Source organism: Talpa europaea (genome assembly GCF_964194135.1).
Source record: "Talpa europaea genome assembly, chromosome: 15".
NCBI lineage: Eukaryota > Metazoa > Chordata > Mammalia > Eulipotyphla > Talpidae > Talpa > Talpa europaea.
The window spans coordinates 24,360,748-24,373,248 of record NC_140083.1 but is presented as its reverse complement, the minus strand read 5'-3'; positions in this window follow the sequence as shown (position 1 = coordinate 24,373,248).

Genomic DNA, 12,501 nt, shown 5'->3' with positions numbered 1-12,501 from the left:
ATATTCAAATGTTATGAATTTAATTTATCATTTCATCAGAGAGTCTGAGATTTGGGGGAAAGGGCTACATGAAAGCAGACAGAATTGAAAACCAGCAAAGAAGATACTGGAAATTATTATTCTCCTTATTACTTTTATTTTTCTTATTTTATTTTATTCTTGTTTTCTCATGACACAGTAATATTCTTAATTTCACTGAGTTCTGGTCTAGATCACTTATTATTAGAGATATTTTATAATACATAACACAACCTGAAAAATATTATATAGGCATTTTATTTACCTTAAATAAGGTAGATAAATAAGACTTGTTTTTGCCATCAAGGTTATACCTGGGTAAGATTGGGTAAGAATTAACTCAGACTGGGTAAGAATTAACTGGGTAAGAATTAACTCAGTTTTTGGACTGAGTAAGAATTAACTCAGTTTTTGGAAAATAGACATACAAATAATTCAAATATCTAGCTCTTACTAAACATCCAGATTTGTTAAATAACTACTAGACTTTAATTTTCTCATCATTATAATGGCAAAAAAATAGACGCTATTTTATGGAACTATTATAAGAAACTGTGAAAAGTGTCTAAAAATTACTTAATAAATATTAGTTAGATATTACTGAGAATAGTTTTAAAAGTTGTCAGCTGATGTCCTTTGCTTATATTTAATATTATTACCCTGAAGTTACTTATACATATTTAAGCAACAATAACCTTAAGTTATATTTCTAAATTCTAATTGGCACCCTAAGCAGAGGCATACTTTATACTTAAGTATCTGTGTTCTTTATACTTAAGTATCTATGTTCTTAAGATATACTTTATATTTAAGTATACTTTATACTTAAATATCTATGTTCCAATTATACCTACACATATATATTACTAAAAAGAAATATAGCAAAGTGAGAAAATAAAATATCATAAAGAATGAGACCCCAGTAGATTGAATATTGGATTCAGACACCTGAGACTAGAGATTTCCTATTTTGAAGCTGATGAGTTTATGAAAATTCAACTTCTTGTAGCTCCAGTTTCCTTGAATATAAAATAAAAATAATGATGCTTATCTCAGTGAGCATTTTTGAAAATTAACCAAGATGAGGCTTAGAAGAGCTCTTCTAAAATGTAACAATCAATGGAATTAACGGTAAAATTAATATTACCATCGTCATTAATAAGATGGTGCCTTTTGTGTATTTTTAAATCAAAAAATTGGCGCAGTAAGATGTAGTCCATTGAAAGACAAATGATGCTTTTAAAAATCCATTGGTCTTTATAGGCTGAAAGATGCTGAACTGACATTTTGCAACCATCATATTGGAAACCTTAAAAGCACATTTCTCGTTTATATTAAATGATGGTAGGAACTAATTTTAAACACAGGAAAGACATTGATACAGCTCACCCACCCCCTACACACGCACACACATGCACAGTGGAGATGCACAGTTTCTTTCTTCCTTCCCTGACCACATTTAACCAGTTTTAACTGGTGTCAACTCTTTGTGACCTCTATTGAGGCAAATGGCTGAAGCTTTTGGCAGGTTCATTTGCACAGTAATGAGTTCTGTCTACTAGTCTGCTAGAGACTGATGAGAAGGAGATTATCGTCCACCACTGCCTATTAAATGTGATTGACAAGCCTGTATGATATCTGTCTTCCTTAACAGCCCTCTTTCCTCCCTTAGAAACAATTCATGAGCACAAAGAATTGTTCTTAAATGAGGTCTGAAGCATTGTCCCCTTATTTTTCTTTCAATTGCTATAGTGTAAAATGACAGACTTTAAAAAAAAAAAAGGAAAGATGATATGATACTGTATCCAGCTGATAAGAGAAGAAAACTTCATTATTAAAAATAAATGCATTTAAAAATACTTTACCAAGTATCCTGCAGGCAAAGAATTTTTTGTGAAAATATAGAAAACAGTTCTTTATAAATTTCCTTAGCTTATAAATTGTGCTATTTTGTTTTATTTTCAAACACTGGCATTTATTATATCTTCAATATCCACATTTATTCTCTAATCTTCTGCTTTATATTTCCTCTTAGCTCAGATTATCTTTTTAATATAACTTTTGCTTTATGGTGCAATTTCTATAAACATCTTTTTTTAAAAAAAAGTCTCGTAATAGCTCAATAACACATAAAATTGCAACAACGCACACTAGAACTCCAATTTTATACTTCTATAAGGATGCATTTAGCAGAAAATGTTCCAAAAATCTCTAAATAAGAGGTAATTTTAATTATTGTAAGAAATATCATTTCCTATTATACTTTACCTACAACATGGTAGACAATCAAATTATCTATACTTTAAGACTTTATTACATGAGCCCAGTTTTAAACAAAATGGGGGGGTTAAATTTTAATGCAAAAATGATGAGCAAGTCGGATTGAAATTTTCTCCAGGTAGTGAAATGGGACAAGCATATTCCATTGTTAGATATTTAAATTCATCAGTAGTTACATGCTATGATCTATGTTTTATTTTGTTCTTCAACATGGTTTTATTTTCAAATATCCCTAATCATGATTATTTATGCTAAGGTCTGATGAATTAGTAGCTTAAATAGTTGTCACCCAACCCTGAACTACATGCATCAGATCCTTCCATAAGTGTCTTTCCCAATACTGCAACCAAGATATATCTGTATAGTTATCATGAATCTCCACCTGGTGATTTAAGTTTCAGAGGTGGCTCCAATTGGAAGCACTTCGGGCATGAAATCCACCTCACTATAACCTAGAAATCATGTGTGTACTGGTTTAAATTACCTGTATGACTAGAGCAATGTAGTCATGAAAGTGAGAATAGAGCAGAAATGTATTTACATTCACTCTACATTTAATTTTCATCAAATGAGAGAGCAAGGGCAGGCAGCTGCAGAAGGAAAAAGCCCATGCTGCTGTTTGGAGTTACTAACCAATTGTGCCACATCAATTGTTTATGATATGTTATTTCACAGTTTTGCTGTTGCAGAACTGTAAGCACTGAAGAATAGGAAATGTCATCTGTCCACTCTAGCAAAACGGTTGTTCTCTATATTATATATATAAAAAAGAAAATCCTATTTCTACTGATGATTGCTTTATTAAAGTTCTGAGAAAGAGCTATTGGGGGCCCTTCTGGTATTAGTATTATAATTTAATTTAACTCAGGGCACAGCAGGAAATGATTAATAGCTACAAAATGTGCACATGACTTAAAACCATGAAAGGTAATTACTTCACCAATTACAGAAAGTCCAAAACAGTTGTGATTGACAGAGCAGGAGAAATACATTAAAATCGAAAAAGTTGATTTTGAAGAAAAAAAAATAGGAAGACATATAATGTTTTGATTTTGCTTGTAATGATGCACACACATATGTTTTTGTTTATCTAATAACCTTAAAGTTAAATATTAAAATTGAGATCCACATTTTTTTAGAATCTAAATGATTTTAGATTTTTAAGGCTTTGGTGACTAAATCACCACATTAAGGTTGGAAATGATATTTCAAAATTATTCTAACAAGAAGCATTCAATGTATAATATAACAAAATGCACAATAATATGTCTAAGAAAAGCTGGAAATTTTCTTCAGTGTCAGAAATAAGGAAAAACAATTTACTTTTAATTTTAAACCTTCTAAAAGGTTCATATATTATTTACTTTGTACAGTGGAAATATAACCTGTGGAATTTTAAAGTAGGACATTCAACCATAAAAATTTAATAATACTGGTAGTTACCATTATAGGAGAAATATATATGTGCATATGTATGTTGACTTTCTAGCAACAATGTTTAAGTGTTTCAGTAAGAATTTGCCCTAAATCTCATACTATTGTTTTGAAAATAAGGTAGATGCAATATGGGAACAACTACCGTAAAAGATCTCTTTCTAGTTATAAATATGGTAAAACTGGTAACCAAACTGATAACCAACAGGGCCATATAAAGACAGTTTTGATTCATAGATTATATCCATCTGTCCCTTTTGAAATAAATATATAAATATATGAAATTAGCATTTATATTTTACATTCAATGTAATATTTAACTAGTTTATCCTAGAGCTATTTATGACAAATTGCCTTTATTCAGTCTGTTTCCCTTAATGAAAAATTAATTTTCCCTTTCCTGATTTCTGGAAATAAGTTGAATATTTAGGATTCATTTTGTTATCTCATTATTAATTCAAATTCTGCTTTTCTGAGGATAAAAGATATATTTATGAATCACTCAGCATGTCAACCACATGTGGATTCTACAATGCTACAAGCATATGTTATTGGTATCCTGCTTTCTGATTTTCTGATTGACAGCTTGAGTTTAAGGGTGACTAGGCTTATTTCCTGCAGTTTAAGATTGAGAGAAGCTTAGCAAAGCATATTTACTGATATGTCATTTTGTTTCCCTGATGACAGTGGGAGTGAAAATTGGCAAATGCACCCTTTGAACTTCAGAACCAGAAAAACTTCAGCAGATTGTGGGTTTATGCAGATAGTGACACAAATTAGCTTTGAAAATGTTGAAAATCCAACAGGAAGAAAGAAATATGAAAGAGAGTCAACCATAATGTCAGTAAATTACTCAATCTTTTCAACTACTTTTTATTTTCTGAATTGTAAATATGAGCATTATTCTTTTTATAAGGTTATTTGTGTAAGTTTTATTAATTTACATTCATAAAAAGGAATCCAATTATGTGATATGAAATTCAGTAAAATTCTATTATAAGTTCTTGAAAGAAATATGTCACAATTTAGGCTCTGTGGTGGCAAGTTTCATTGACATAAATCAATGAAAACTACTGAGAATATGACATCAGTATTTAAGTGGATATTGTCACAGAAATTTAAAAGAGAAGGAATTCAGATTCAAATTTATACTTAAAAGCAGCTAATACAATTTCAGTTTTCATAGAAAACATGGTCAATAAATTACTAACAACAAATATTTCTATAGCTTTTAGTCAAGATTTCAAAATTAGAACATGAAGGTTCTGCCTTTTTAGTCTAGCCTATCTTTATTTGGCCTCCAAATGGACCATGCTTTCTCATTTGTCCTTAATCTTCCTGATTCCTGAAACTCTGATATCCTGGAACCCACTGATATCTCTGCCTATACTTTGACAGTTTCAATATGGTTTCCTCTAGGAAGAGATTCTGAGATAATGGCTAGATACTCACTTCAAATGTTCCATGAACCTTCTATTTTCTCTCTTTGAGACCTTATCGTATACATCGCATTGGCCTGTTTACTTGCCTTTATTCTTCAGAGAATGTCTATGAGGACAGTAACCACACTTAGAAGCATAGTGTCTGTTATCAAGGATGTCCATAATATATTGTTAATGTATAAAACAAATGAATTAAATAACATGTCCTTAGACCAGTGATATGAGTTTGTCTTTCTCCACATGCAATTATCTTCTTTATGCATAGAAATAATACCTTATTAAACTTTATATTACTAATGTAGAGGCAAGAATATAAGCATTCAATAAATATTATATTAGATAAATGTATGTTCAAGTAGATTTTGAAGTGATATAACTGAATGAAGTGGTAATCCTTATACATATGAATCTAGAATTTGTTTACACTAAACAAGAATACACTCCTATGCCAAAAGATAACATGAATCTCTGATTAGGAAAAGAATTCTCTGACTTATCATAGTATTTTGCCTTTAAAAAATATTGACATCATGAACTAATGTGACACCTCTTTTTGTTTCTTATTCCTAGGTATAACCTAAAATACATTTCTCTTTTCCCCTCCAAACAGGCAAAGTGGCTTTAGCATTTAAGGAAAAAAAGTCAAGTTCAATGTATTTTCAAGATGATAATCAGATAATACTCGTAGTATAACATCTAAAAATAAAAAGATGATGGTCTTTCACTGGCAGGAGGGCTACAGAGACTGCACCTTGGTGTGTATGAAGTGGGGGGGGATCCTATAATGTCAAAATAGTAGCAAGGACAATGGATACACACTGGTAGCATTCACTCTCCTTCCATTTGTTAAACTGTTAGGCTGGACATTTACCCATGAGGGCATGGGTAACTTTGGATGTTTCATGAAGCTACGATCCTTTCTCTATTCTCTCTCTTTATTGTACACAAATTCTATCAAAGTTCTTTGCTATTAAAGGTTTTATACACTAAGATTATGATTTGTCTTTATGCAGCAGATGGCAGAACCTATTTAAACCATGCAAGATTTGTCACCATGACGGATGCCCATGTTATACAGTCAGTCTTTCCAGGTAAACCTTAGTTCATGGAGCTATTTCCTTCTCAGGCATTACTGTTACTCCACAGGAGTGATGTTCTGATGGGCTCAGCTCCCGCTATAAAGAATGAGCCAAAGTTCCATTCTCAGCATTGGGAATGTTCCCATTCCCACTCAAGGTTGGTAGCTTCTGCTGCTTCACCCTAGATGTCCTTTTTCTCCCATACCTTCTTTCTTTGGTAATGGAAATCTGAATCTCATAAGGTCCCTTCAAAGAACCTATAGAAATCCAAAGATGGTCTCTTTATCCTTACTGTTTGACAGTAGCTTAAAATTAAAATGCTGATATACAAGTATCTTTTTCTTTATAGATCTCCCTGTTGTAGTATCATAGCACACACAATTCAACACTAGCAAAGAAATTTAAATAGGTTGTTTGATTTGTAAATATTTTAATTTGTGAAAATGTAAATGAAGAGGAGGTAGCCTTAGAACTTCAAAATTGCACCAAGTCTGCCAACTTGAGCCTGCTATCTTAATGACTTACAGCAGACAGTATTAATAGTATGCATTGCGTACTATTAGACATGAGCAAAGTTAGAAGAAATCTAATAAATTATCTGACTTCCCTTCTTGTTAAATTCCAAATTGGCCAATTTCCATATGAATAACATTTGCTCTAGATGAAAGGAAGTACTGTTCATTATTTATAATAAGTGTCTGACATCATGGATCAAATAATTAAATCATAAAATTGGCAATACTGACCTGACATTCAGGAATAATACAAAACATAGAAACTGATATTTAAAAATAATAGCCCTTTCCTGACTTACTTGCATGGAAAATTCTTACTAAAAAGTGAATTATGAAATAGAACTGAGTTATAGTTAAAACTTAAAAATGTGTGCTGTGGATGATAAAAACAATATTGAGAACATTCACACATCAGTTTGAAATAAAAATGGGAAAATATTGATGAAAAATTCATATCCTACCTGCTTACAACATTAATAAGTTAGAAATATCACTATTATGTCACATTAAGGTAGGCAAAATATCTGAAAGTGTTTATCTTTTGGAAACCCTCTAACTGATGTGGACAGCATGGAAAAAAGAAGAAATTCTTAAACACTTGTTGCTACTGCCACAAATGAGTTATGTCCATTTTAAGAACTCTCTAAAATGAGTAGACCAAACATTATATTTTATGCTTTACAATTTACAGAGTTCTGTGAACTGATTAAAATCTGTCAAAATCAAGTCCAAACAATGTGTAACAAGTTATGTAAAATAAGGTATTTGGCAAAAAGATGTTATGCTGAATGTCCCAGCTTTTGTAAAGACATTAAAATATCAAACCTTAGGATTAGTCAAAATTAGATGTTTCTTAAAAGAAGTAATGTGAGCATTTTTAAAGAATGAAAATAATTTATGCCTTTAAGTTCATAATGTCTGACAGTTATGTTAGTTCTCTGTTCCATAGTTCCTTAATCCCATCCCATACTATAAATAGCTGTAAAAAGAAATGTTTTCACAATTTATTTCTGTTCAACTTGCATTTTCTATATAGAATGTTTCCTTATCCACGTTATATATTAGCCTCTAAAACTTGCATAAATATATTCCTAGGAAGAATAAATTTTTATACTGGAGTCAATATAGCAAGATGCCAGCAAGTTTTCATGAGGTCTGTTTCATTTTGATTTTTGTGCTTGATATAAGAGATATATGGCAGACACATTTCCAAGACAACACAAACAGCCCAAACTCCTGTTGTCAATGGCTTTGTGTAATTTTCTTCTCTTAAGTAATTTTGTCTAATCAAGAGAATATGGAAACACAGAGGGAGTTCCATGATTAGGCTTCCAAAGATTCTGTTCTTGCTAACAGATCCTCTCTTTATTGGTTTTGATAATTCAAGTTGCTGTATGGGAAAGCCCATGGGACAAGGAACTGAGGGAAATCTCCAACACCCAATAAGGAACTAAGAACCTTAGTTCAATAGTCCACAAGGAACTGAATTCATTCAACAATCTCGAGTAAGCCTGGAAGCAGATTCTTCTGCATTCAGGGTTTCAGATGAAACCCCAGTCTTGACCATTGCCTTACTCTAACCTTGTGAGAGATCCTGAATCAGAGGTCCCAGTTATGCCTTGTCCAGACACCTGACCAATAAAAACTTTGAAAAAAAATACGCATGCATAGTTTTCAATCACTGAATTTGTGGTAATTTGTTAAATTGAAATAGATAATGAATACATAGGATAATATAGCCATGAAAATAAATGAAAGGAGCAAAATCTTAAATATCTTAAATTGGCAATATGAATTTCTCTGTCCTCAAAAGTATATATCTCCTAAGATATTCTCTGTATTCATTTGGGTGTGTGGACTTAGCATTAATAATAATAAAATCCCACCATCTGCTCAGTTGCTTACATTGCAGTCCTTTTATCCTTGCACCAAAAATCCATTTAATCACTAAGCCCAGTTGAGTCATACTTTTGAGTCAAAAACTTTCTCATTTCCACCCACTTCTCTCTTCTCATAGCATTTGAAACACTATATCATTTCTTCTATATTTACATTATAATCCCTCTTTCTCCCTCTAATACCTTTTATTTAGATAATCCAGAATGCGTTTTTAAAAATTCATATCTTATGGCTTCCCCCTTTGATGTCATGTGTAGACTAACACCCCACGTCTTCAGCAGTGCACACCTGTCTAAACATGATGTAGCACCTGCAGGCATCTCCAGGTTTCACATGATGACTCGTCCCCTATACTTTAGATAGACCAAGATTTTGTTTTAACTTCTTCAAATGGACCATACTTTGTTCTTCTACATGCTTCTTCCTCTGTCTGGAGTGTTCTTTTCTAGTATGCCCAATACCCATTCTCAATCTCATTTAATGAGCTTCTTCCTTTAGAACATTAATACCTCAGCTTATAATCATGTCTTGAAGGGAAACTTTTCCCAAGTCCTATTTTTGGTTAATTTCCCTGTTTAATTTTATCCTATACTTCTTCACAGTGCTTATATGAAATACTAGTTCAATATCTTGATTTCCTACTAGATAGTAGGTTTTTGAAGGCAGCAAAAAAAAAAAGTATTTTGTTTATTTTGTAATAGCATCAAGCAAAATATATGGCCTGCAGCAGTTATTGTTTCATCAATAGTTCTCATATGGGACAGGGCATGATTTTGCCTTCTCAGGGCAGGCTTGGCCATGTCAGGATACACTTTTGGTTGTCTCAACTGGGTAAAGAGTGGGCAAAAGGGAGGGAGGTACTAACATCTAATGGATAAAGATCAGGTATGCTATGATGCAGCCTACAATTCATTGAGCTATCCAGCCCAAAATGTCAGTAGCACTGAGATTGACAAACTCTACATGTCAAAGTTTATTGAATGAGTAACTCAAATCAATGAACAATTTAATTTTATAATTAAGAAATGCAAGATTAAAGAAGTAAGCACAAGCTTTTGTTTCTATGAGTATGCTTTCCTTTATAATTATTTTAATACAGACTCATTTGTTCACTGAATTAAGTATTTATTGATTCTTAGGCATTGTCCTTGATTGTGTAGTAAGTCAGAGCTCTGTACTTCAAGATCTTATATACTGGATTGAGAAAGATAACAAGCTAGCAAATAAACAAACAAACAAACAAAACCCCTGAATTTTAGATTGTTGTAAGTGTTAGAAAAGAAATAAACAGAGTGATATGAGAATCTGGCATAGGAGATAAAAATTGACATCATTTTAAGATGTATGTACAAGGAGTCAGTCATACAAAGGACTGAGGTAAGAATATTCCAGGTGTAGAAATAGTGAATGCAAAGTGCACTAGACAGGAAAGACCTTGGAGTATTCAGGAAACTAAAGGATTCCACTAAGGTTGGATCACATACATTTGAAATTAATTCAAAGGACAAAGGAGAATTTATTGAACAGTTTTCAGTAGAAGAATAACATGATTTGTCTTATATTTTTAAAATTCATCCTAGGTGCTATTAGAGAATGCATGAGCAGGGAAAAGAGAAAGCTGGGAGTGAAAGAAGATATTACTGTTGCAGACCAATGAAAAAATTAATGGGAGACCTGGATATGTAAGTAAATGGATGGGTATGGAGTATATTTTAGAAATAAAATTTATGTGACTTGTTGAGTCACATAAATTTTATGTGACTTGTTGAGAAATTGGATGTCGATGTTGTGAGAAAGATATATGTACATACACATTCATATATGTATCTATGTATACATGTATACAGATACATACAGATATGTGTGTGTATATATATATATATAATATGTGCCATGAATTTTTTGTTTGAAAAATGAATTAAAGGTGATACCATTTATTGACTTTGTAAGAAGATAAAGATATGACAGGGCATACGAAGAGTTCCATCTTAATATGTGATATTTAAGATACCCTTGAGTAATTTAAGAGGTATTATACACCAGGGTCAATTGATTAGCCTCTGGGCCAAAGGTGGTCCAATGCCTACTTTTTTTGTAAGTAAAGTTTGATTAGCCCTCTGACATTCCCTTTTGTTTACATATTGTCTCTGGCTATTTCAGAGAACAGAACAACAGTTGAGAGCATATGGTCTGCACAGCCTAATACAGTTTCTATCTGACCCATTACAGAAAAAGCTTGCTCAGTGACCATAGGTCTGAGGCATACAGCAAGCAAGTGAGAGGGAGGTGGGCTCAGAACAAGGAAGGAGAGCATACAAGACTATGATGATGATTCATGGAAGATATGGTGGTAGGAGAGCTACTGGTACATCTAAGGGGAATTACTGTTATTCACATGACATCACTGATTGCTTGGCTCTGCCTTTATCTGTTCATTAATTCTTTGTATTAGCCTGCAGCATCACATTAGTGCCAGTCATTTCAAGTCTTAAAATATTATGCCACAAAGTTGAAAATAAATTGGAAACTTCTCTTTCCTGGTAGTACCAAAAAGAAGGAGTGACTATGGTTGATTAAATATTATTCATAATATCATCTTTATTTAAGGATATAATATAGAATAATTGGTTTAAGTCAATTATATTTTCCCCTCTTATCTATTTGGAGCCATTTCCATCTAATCACATTGCTGAATGTTGAGATCATGGTTAGCAACTCCAGGAGAACTCTGGAGTACAGTAACCAAGAGAAAAGTAAATGTTGACATGTAAAAATATAAAGTGACCTTGTTGCATGCATGTGTGAATGTTATATTGTATAATAAGGCATTGATAAGCTATAATGTGAGCACATTCTTTAATCCTGCAAATCTGCCAACTTTAAGCACTGCCCAGAATTCTAGTAATTTCAAATATCAGAGACCAAGTGACTGCAAACTCTCTGTACTCTATTTTTACATTGAAGAATCACTTTGAGAACCACAGAATCTGTTCTGCTGGTGTGCATGTACATCAGTGTTTCTGTAAGGGATTTATTTACTCTTATGCTATTATTGATATATCATTTAAAATATTTTATGCAATACCATCTGAGTACTCGTTAATTTATAAATCTAATGTCAAAAATATGCTTAATACCTAAACTTTAGACAGGAAGTTAGATAACATAAAAGCTAATGAAGGAATAGAAATGAAATCATTACTCATCATGTACTTAATTTGGGGAAGCATGCACTGCAGAATACACAACATAAGGCTGCACAAATAAAAGTCATCATCAAAGAGAAGAATGTATTAAAGCTTTTAGATTTATTTGTCCAAAGATGAGCAAGTCATGCACACATATGCACATATTCATTCTTTGCATTCAAATGGAAAACCCAGTGTGGAATTAAATTATGTAGACTTTGAGTATGAAATGTGGATAAAATATGACTATATTGTGTATCCACTAAAAAGATTAAAAATGTTTCCCTTCAAGAAAAACAGTTTCTGAAGTTAGGATGAAATATGTTGAAAAAATAAGAATGAGAATTGTAAGGCAGTTAATCTCAAAGTCATTAAATACTCTAATAAATATAAATCACAGGTCACAAAACCACTTTTGTAAAAGGTGCATCTCTTTATTTTCTATTATTCAATTTAATTTCTGACTGAAATTCCCTAGTCTGGGGTGGTAAATAACTTAACCTTGGAGCTTTCGGGTATATATTTTCTCCTTTCTGTAGAGAAATAACTTCAAACCCAAGGAGAAAAGGAATATTTATTATCCAAACACACTATGAAATTGTAGCATCATTTTAAAACATTCTGAGTACTCAACTGAGGTTTGTGG